Source organism: Rosa rugosa, chromosome 3, assembly GCF_958449725.1.
Source record: "Rosa rugosa chromosome 3, drRosRugo1.1, whole genome shotgun sequence".
NCBI lineage: Eukaryota > Viridiplantae > Streptophyta > Magnoliopsida > Rosales > Rosaceae > Rosa > Rosa rugosa.
This window is the reverse complement of record NC_084822.1, coordinates 31,912,514-31,922,599: the sequence shown is the minus strand read 5'-3', so window position 1 is coordinate 31,922,599 and position 10,086 is coordinate 31,912,514. Positions and strand designations below refer to the sequence as shown.

At 41.0% G+C, this 10,086-nt stretch overlaps 1 long non-coding RNA gene across 1 annotated transcript; it reads right to left on the bottom strand.

Annotated features, from left to right (window-relative positions):
* Positions 1 to 218: 218 nt before the first annotated feature.
* Positions 219 to 2,686, bottom strand: LOC133741351 (uncharacterized). The gene is made up of 3 exons (XR_009861834.1): positions 1,891 to 2,686; positions 1,141 to 1,216; positions 219 to 430 (listed from the first exon to the last, which is right to left on the bottom strand). It is a non-coding gene; the product is annotated as an uncharacterized LOC133741351 (long non-coding RNA).
* Positions 2,687 to 10,086: the final 7,400 nt, after the last annotated feature.

The window sequence follows — 10,086 nt, the reverse complement described above, 5'->3', positions numbered from 1 at the left end:
TCATCATGTGGCCTCAGCAAAACATGTGGAGCTCTGTGCCATCAAAGAAGGGCTAAAGCTTTTGCAACACCTGCAGGTCAGCAATGTCGTCATTGAAACAGATTGCCTAGAGGTCGTTTCCAACATTGCAAACACATAGGTTACTCATGTCAATGAAGAAGGAATTATTGATGACATTCGTCATGAACTGCACTTAATGTCACGCCCCGAATTTTGAATAATAAATTCAAATCCGAAACATGAATAATTACAATTACAAAATCCAAATCTCGAAACTTCGAGTTCATTATTACAATTCACTCTCACAAGCAATATTGTAAAGCTCAAATGAGCATAACACACCTCACAACGTACAATTGCTGTAAAACTCTAACAATTGCTCTAACCGCACGATCACCGTCCTGGTTCTCCTGTCCTGTAGGATTACCCGCTACACAATTTGAATAGTGTACCGGGAGTTGCAACAACACAAAACCCGGTAAGCTTTTTACAGCCAGTATGAGTAAACAAGAAGAACTGTTGATTTAATAAAATACATTTCCTTTAACTCAAGTATAGAAATGTAGAAACATCACAATTACAATGATCACCACAAAACCACTTCACTTTCTCACTCTCATATATATATAAATATATATATATATATAAATATTATACACTTATGAGTCACTCCCCGTTACCCTCATAAGGTCACTCAACATTTGGCAGACAGACTAGAGCTCTAACTGATCGTTTCCACCTACCCGGCGCGAGGGCGTGGTTCACGATTTAATGCTATTAGTTTCCACCTACCCGGTACAAGGGCGTGGTTCACTAATAGATGCCATGGTCACCCCCGTGACCTATTGATCTCCACAGATCAATATATCTCAACAAATCAACAATTTATTGTTTCTCAACAATAAATTTAATACCTCTCACAATATTGTTGCTTTTCAACAATAAACTCAACACAACCATAACAGTACATAATATCTCACAATTTCAACAATACATATTATTTCACATAAATAATATATATATAGATAGACATTCACACAGGAATGCCCATTAATACCAACTATAGTTCATATGATTGCAACAAAATAAAGCAATTAATTGTATTGGGTTCGTAATATGAACCACGTGAGGTTTACTCACCTCGATATTCCCGCTGCGTCTTCAATTCAACACAATACACACCGAAATCTTTCACCCAAGGGAGACCGTCAATCACCTAATCACACATGACCTTATTTTAGCCAATAACTCAAAAACATACTCAAACGACAATCCAACGGTCGGATCGAAATTAAATGATGATCCAACGGTCGGATCCTCACGGATCGCCTTTAGGATCACCCTCCAAAAATCATCACGAAGATCCAACGGTCGGATCTTCCTGAATCGTCCTTACTAACATCTTCACAAATTTATACAAAAATCCGACGGACGGATTCTCACGAATCGCCTTCCGAATCACCATTTCTCAATTATACGAAGATCCAACGGTCGGATCTTCGCCCATGACCACACAAAGCCACTGGGACAGTCATAAGATCATCATATCAAAACTACAAGTCCATCTGACGGTCCTAACTTCACATATCACGAATCAAACGATCGAAATCGATCGAAACGTAAAAATTCATAACTTAATCATATGATATCCAAAAATTGCGTATAATATATCAAAATGATCGTATTGAAATATAGAATCTGAAAATGTACAGAAACCATATTTTTGATCCCCGGAGGTGGCCGGAAAGGGCCGCCGGAGTTAGTGGCAGAGCCGCCGCCGACCACCACCAATGGTGTCGGGGCCGGGCTGCTCTTCTTCCTCTCATCATGCTTAACAACTTTCATAACTAGCACGAAGTCTGAAAATGACCGGAAGGGGTCGAAAATTACCTTGAACAGTATGAAGGTGGCCGGAATTTTCCAGAAACCGGCGAGAAACTGCAGAAAACGGCGAGCTCCAATTCGACGTAAAAACGTCAATTTAAGGCTTCGATTCCTTCTTAAGAGTTGTTAAGAAACTCAAGAAGAACTCACTGGTTCAAGAATCACAGAAAAATATGGTCTGTAGCTCGAGATATACCGATCGAAAGCTTCGGTGGTCGGAAAAATTCCAGAATCCGGCGAGCTTGAGTTTCGACGTAAAAACTTCAACGAAACGCTTCGATTCCTTCTGGAGAGTTTCTCAGAACTTCAAGGTGAGCTCACTGGTTCAAGAATCACTCAAAAATACGTCCTGTAGCTCGAGATATTTGGATCGATAGCTCCGGTTTCGTTCTTGGCGGGGTTGACTTGTAGTTGCTGCTACGGGATGCGCCGCCGTGCAAGGCTGCTTCTGGGGGCTTCAGAAGGTTGAGGCGAAACCAATGAGACAAGAATCAAGAGATATGGTAACCTGTAGCTCAAGATATTGAGATTGAACCAAAACGAGCTCAAACAGAAACCGACTCCTCCGCCGCCGCTGCTGGCCGTCTTACGGTACGAGGCTGCCACTGGCAGCTGCGCAAGGTCAAGGTGAAGGTATGGGAAGTGGTCTGAGGTTGATTGATGGTCTATGGAGCAAGAACAAGCTTTGGAGAAAATGCTCTGTTTCTTTGAGTGTTTTCGGATGAGAATGAGAATTGTTTTTGAGTTTAGTCGACTCAACAAGGCCAAACAGCATTATACAATGCTTAATCATGTAAGTAAAGCACCGATAATTAATTAAATTAAAGCACTATCAATCAACTAAATTAAAGCATCGGAAATCAACTAAAGTAAAGCAATGGCAATCATGTTTTTGCTTTGATAAAAATGAGGTTATTACAATCTACACCCCTTAAAGAAATTTCGTCCCGAAATTTAAGCGCACTACCTATCAATCAGGTAAGGCATTCTTATTCTCAAATCCAGTCCATGTTCTCCTGCGTTGTAATAATTGGAAACGAGATCTTCATTCCATCTCAAACAACCTACCACTCACAACAACACTCCAGGACAAGGAAACATAGGCTAGAGTTTAACTACCAACATTAGCCAAAACTCAAGCACACAAAACAATGTGCAGAAAATATTGCTTCACTAAATCAAGAATTTATAAAATCCAAACACCTCCACAACGTCTTCTTATTCATTATGGGCCACTTGGGCCTTCTTGTGGGCTCTGGGAGGGTCCACTAATCTGTGTTTACTCCCAATAATGATAGCTTGGGCTTGCCCAATCCTTGGGCTAAGCATTTGAACCGGCCATTTGGGCTGAACATTTTCAGCTCGGCTCGGCTCAGCCGTACTGTTTGGCTAACCAGCCCGAACCAATTTGGGTTTAACATTTGGGCCTACCATTTGGGCCGAACAATTGGGCTTAACATTTGGGCTTACCAATCGGGCCGAACAATTGGGCTTACTATTTGGGCCTACCAATCGGCCCACCAACTTCCAGCTCGGCTACGGTATGAAATTGTACATACCGTATATACGTATGCATACCGTACAGACCGTATATACGTATGCATACCGTACAACCGTATATACGTATGCATACCGTACAACTGTATATACGTATGCATACCGTACAGACCGTATATACGTATGCATACTGTACAACTGTATATACGTATACATACCGTACAGACCGTATATACGTATGTATACCGTACATACCGTATATACGTCCGTATATCAAGCATATACGAGATCCAAAAAATATTTGTAAGAGGTAAGGTTCGAACTCCCGACCTCGAACACGAAGGTTTTGCTCCCAACCGCTGAAGCAAGAGCTGCCTTCATTAATATATGCTCACGTGTTATATTTATTATGTCATAAGCGACATAAATAAAATAACGGGGAAGGCAAGGTTCGAAACCTCAACCTGCCGCACGAAACCTTTGTCCCCCAACCACTGGAGCACAAGCTGTGCTTAATATAATGTGTACAAATGTTATACTTATTATGTCATAAGCGAACATAATAAAAATAAACGAGAGGCAAGGTTCGAACCTCTGACCTCTTGTACAAGAGCTTTGCTCTTCAACCACTAGAGCACCAGCTGCTCTCTTTACTATCCATGCAACTCCTTTTATTTATTCTATCATAAGCGATAGAATAAAAACAAACTGTCGGTACACTCCACGTGCCACGACACGTCTCTTCCGTGATTTACGGAAAGCAAATCACTTTCGGCTAAAGCTGTCTGCCACAGCGTCTCGAGATTCCCTCGGTCCCCTTACACGCTCTCCACGCGCCAACAGCTTTTCCGTGTTTTAGGGCGACTTTAATCCAACGAGTAGAATGAATCACAGGAGTCGTCCATCCAACGGTGGAGATCCGCTCACCTCGCTCTATAAATAGGTGCATTATGAGGGCGCAACTGTTCATTCCAAAGGAACGAGAATCTCTCCTGAGTTCCAGCCCCTCTCTCCCAACTCTTCAGCTTTCCTCTTCACAAATCCTTTCTTCATCAATTTCGATCCTTCTCTTCTGATCTTCTCTCCCATCTAGTTGATTCAATCCCATCTTTCCTCTGAACTTTCAGATCTTCAATCTTTTCCTCCAAATCTTCAATCCTTCTTTCTCAGATCTTTTCTTCCATTTGAAGATTCGATCTCATCTTTCCTCTGAGAATCTCAGATCTCCAATCACCAGTTCAACAACTCCAATCTTTCTAACAAAATCTCCCTCAAACACTAAACCATGTATTCCTCGATTTTCACATCCTCTCACTCCATGACCCAAGAGCCACGAACTCTGCAACTAATGGAGCTCCAAACCCCGCAACAAATGGAACCACAACAACAGCAACCAACAGAGGAGGGAGGAAACACCCAAGCAGCTGGAAGTAGTGCCAACATGGATTTCTGGCGAAGCCGTACCAGGTGGATTCCTACTCCAGAACAAATAAGAATCCTCAAGGATCTTTACTACGTCAAGGGATTTAAGTGCCCAACTACAGAGCACATTCACGAGATCTGCCTCCAGCTGAACCAGTATGGACATGTTGAGGGTAAGAACATTTACTTTTGGTTCCAGAACGTCAGGGCTCGAGAGAAGCAGATGAATAGGTGTAAACAGGCTGCTCCAGTGCCCATGGAAACTAGTTCTCTTGGTACTGGTGGATCCATTGATCTCAATTTTGGGTCCACTGGTTCTACTGGTGCTGGTGGATCCATCGACATCAATTTTGGGCCAGCTGGTGGATCCATTGACATCAATTTTGGGTCCACTAGTTCTACTGATAATGGTAGATCCATTGATCTCAACTTTGGTTCCACCTATTCTACTGGTAATGAAGGATTTCTTGATTTAAATTTTGTTTCATATTCTTCCTCACACTTCAACACTAATACCAGTACAACTCTTTTGGCACAACAGGAGGACAAACATCCCTGCAACAACGAGGAGGAGATCACCAGGAGGTTCAAACTCTTCCTCTGTTCCCCGTGCACGGCGAGGACGTCTTTGGTAACCTGAAGGCTACTTCCGAGGAAGGTAGCGCTTTTGGTTACTATTCTGGTGGCTCAGGCGGTTACCACAGTGGCTCAAACGTTTCTCTTGAGCTCAGCCTCAATCCATCCGGAGCTGCTGACTAGGCTTAGTATAGCATGGTCCTCGTTTTCCTTTTTTTTTTTTTTTTTTTTTTTTTTTTTTTTTTTTTGTAATGTAAAATCAATAAGATGGTGTGCATGTTTTCTTTTCTTTTTGTTTAACCAACAACAACACCAAGGATCGAACCTTGGTCACCCAATACTATTTTCAAAACCATAAACAACTCTACTGCACACATCTTTCATAATGATGCAATAAAAACAATCACTCAAAAAGAATCCAACAATCAATTAAGTCGCATCGAGGTCTAGCTAGTATCCTCTGAGTCAAACCAAACACAACAATTTCATCGATAGGATTAGGGATTTATAAAGCTAAACACATCCTGAGTTAGCTAGGAAAAACCCACGTCTTTAGAGTTACTCTTACAACTCTTATAGAATCTCGATAATTCCATCTATCAATTGCTTCAACAAAAACTCACCACAATTCAATCCCTAACATTTAGCGATTCAGAATTCGAATCAAACTCCATATCACATAGTAATTCACTTGAACCACCATGGATACCTAACAAAGTCACTAAAATCAATATCCGAAATTGCGTTTAACTATATCACCTAAAATCAATCACCAAAGGCACACACTCTCGTCCAATATCATTCACAAGAGTTGATTCCAACTCTCCCAATTATTTACTGACCAAAATTAACTCCATTGCAAAACCTTAAGTGTCCCGCCTACTCACACTTAAACACAAAACAACTGCGAAACTCACTTAAGTCCATAACCATACTCACTACGATCCAAAACTTAAGAAAACTAGTTCACAAAATCAATTTCCTTCACTTAAATAAAACTATGTCCACAAGTCATAGTCAGGTCAACAGACCAAGGTGTCCAAACGGAGAATTTCCAATCCAGTTGTCTTTGTGACACGCAAAATATCAATCAAAAATGATGCTCGCAACATCAACCACGTATACAAAACATGTTCCTCGGATCTCGATTTAAATTTAGAAATACTAAAACTACCACTAGTCCCACTTCAAATAGCCCTTAAGATTTTAGGTACTCGGAGAGAACTCAAATATATAGTCGTTCGTCTCAATCACTCAACACGAGATCAAACTCCGTTCTCGCACCTCAAACTCTGCTCAACAATTTACAAGCACATGGAAGAATTAACCACAATAATTTCTTCCCTAACCGCAACACTACTCACAACTCCACATGAGTCTAGAATCTATTCAAATGCATCTGTATGTCCAACTTAAGAAGGCAAAATTATTATCAATTAATACTCGTATCCACACTAGGTACGTGCATAGGTCCACATCATGCCTTCAACCAAACACTTCAACATCCAAAAGAACCTTACTTCCATAAAACAATCCTCGTTGACTTAACAGAGTTGAATCAAGAGGTTCCTATTCCTCAAAGATTGTAACTCGCGGCCACTGAACTTATTTCAATACGAACCTACAAGACAACTGTAAGGTTCTAAGTACAACCCCTTCGAATATCCATCACCTAAGGGGTATAGTATGCTTGGCTAATACATGTATAACACTTAAAACATAGTATAAGTCAAATACAAATTCATATTAACCAAGTCAATACTATAGGGAAGGTATTCACGTTCCTAAAACGACCTAGCGGCCTAAACAACTCCCAACACTCACGCATACCCAATGACTTAGCCAATACCGAAGAGCACACGATGGGGATCCGCTGCAGACGGGCCATCACTCGGAAGGTATTGACACATCACCAAATATGCACCTTACGCTCTGATACCAAACTGTCACGCCCCGAATTTTGAATAATAAATTCAAATCCGAAACATGAATAATTACAATTACAAAATCCAAATCTCGAAACTTCGAGTTCATTATTACAATTCACTCTCACAAGCAATATTGTAAAGCTCAAATGAGCATAACACACCTCACAACGTACAATTGCTGTAAAACTCTAACAATTGCTCTAACCGCACGATCACCGTCCTGGTTCTCCTGTCCTGTAGGATTACCCGCTACACAATTTGAATAGTGTACCGGGAGTTGCAACAACACAAAACCCGGTAAGCTTTTTACAGCCAGTATGAGTAAACAAGAAGAACTGTTGATTTAATAAAATACATTTCCTTTAACTCAAGTATAGAAATGTAGAAACATCACAATTACAATGATCACCACAAAACCACTTCACTTTCTCACTCTCATATATATATAAATATATATATATATATATAAATATTATACACTTATGAGTCACTCCCCGTTACCCTCATAAGGTCACTCAACATTTGGCAGACAGACTAGAGCTCTAACTGATCGTTTCCACCTACCCGGCGCGAGGGCGTGGTTCACGATTTAATGCTATTAGTTTCCACCTACCCGGTACAAGGGCGTGGTTCACTAATAGATGCCATGGTCACCCCCGTGACCTATTGATCTCCACAGATCAATATATCTCAACAAATCAACAATTTATTGTTTCTCAACAATAAATTTAATACCTCTCACAATATTGTTGCTTTTCAACAATAAACTCAACACAACCATAACAGTACATAATATCTCACAATTTCAACAATACATATTATTTCACATAAATAATATATATATAGATAGACATTCACACAGGAATGCCCATTAATACCAACTATAGTTCATATGATTGCAACAAAATAAAGCAATTAATTGTATTGGGTTCGTAATATGAACCACGTGAGGTTTACTCACCTCGATATTCCCGTTGCGTCTTCAATTCAACACAATACACACCGAAATCTTTCACCCAAGGGAGACCGTCAATCACCTAATCACACATGACCTTATTTTAGCCAATAACTCAAAAACATACTCAAACGACAATCCAACGGTCGGATCGAAATTAAATGATGATCCAACGGTCGGATCCTCACGGATCGCCTTTAGGATCACCCTCCAAAAATCATCACGAAGATCCAACGGTCGGATCTTCCTGAATCGTCCTTACTAACATCTTCACAAATTTATACAAAAATCCGACGGACGGATTCTCACGAATCGCCTTCCGAATCACCATTTCTCAATTATACGAAGATCCAACGGTCGGATCTTCGCCCATGACCACACAAAGCCACTGGGACAGTCATAAGATCATCATATCAAAACTACAAGTCCATCTGACGGTCCTAACTTCACATATCACGAATCAAACGATCGAAATCGATCGAAACGTAAAAATTCATAACTTAATCATATGATATCCAAAAATTGCGTATAATATATCAAAATGATCGTATTGAAATATAGAATCTGAAAATGTACAGAAACCATATTTTTGATCCCCGGAGGTGGCCGGAAAGGGCCGCCGGAGTTAGTGGCAGAGCCGCCGCCGACCACCACCAATGGTGTCGGGGCCGGGCTGCTCTTCTTCCTCTCATCATGCTTAACAACTTTCATAACTAGCACGAAGTCTGAAAATGACCGGAAGGGGTCGAAAATTACCTTGAACAGTATGAAGGTGGCCGGAATTTTCCAGAAACCGGCGAGAAACTGCAGAAAACGGCGAGCTCCAATTCGACGTAAAAACGTCAATTTAAGGCTTCGATTCCTTCTTAAGAGTTGTTAAGAAACTCAAGAAGAACTCACTGGTTCAAGAATCACAGAAAAATATGGTCTGTAGCTCGAGATATACCGATCGAAAGCTTCGGTGGTCGGAAAAATTCCAGAATCCGGCGAGCTTGAGTTTCGACGTAAAAACTTCAACGAAACGCTTCGATTCCTTCTGGAGAGTTTCTCAGAACTTCAAGGTGAGCTCACTGGTTCAAGAATCACTCAAAAATACGTCCTGTAGCTCGAGATATTTGGATCGATAGCTCCGGTTTCGTTCTTGGCGGGGTTGACTTGTAGTTGCTGCTACGGGATGCGCCGCCGTGCAAGGCTGCTTCTGGGGGCTTCAGAAGGTTGAGGCGAAACCAATGAGACAAGAATCAAGAGATATGGTAACCTGTAGCTCAAGATATTGAGATTGAACCAAAACGAGCTCAAACAGAAACCGACTCCTCCGCCGCCGCTGCTGGCCGTCTTACGGTACGAGGCTGCCACTGGCAGCTGCGCAAGGTCAAGGTGAAGGTATGGGAAGTGGTCTGAGGTTGATTGATGGTCTATGGAGCAAGAACAAGCTTTGGAGAAAATGCTCTGTTTCTTTGAGTGTTTTCGGATGAGAATGAGAATTGTTTTTGAGTTTAGTCGACTCAACAAGGCCAAACAGCATTATACAATGCTTAATCATGTAAGTAAAGCACCGATAATTAATTAAAGTAAAGCACTATCAATCAACTAAATTAAAGCATCGGAAATCAACTAAAGTAAAGCAATGGCAATCATGTTTTTGCTTTGATAAAAATGAGGTTATTACACTTAATGCCTAGCATCACTATACAACATGCATCTAGAATTTGTAATCGAGTGGTGCACTGTTTAGCCAACTCTGCTTATGAAGCCAGTATGGCTTGTACTTGGCTTGAACACCCTCCAGACTTTGTCCTGGAGTTTATCAAAGGTGATTGTAAA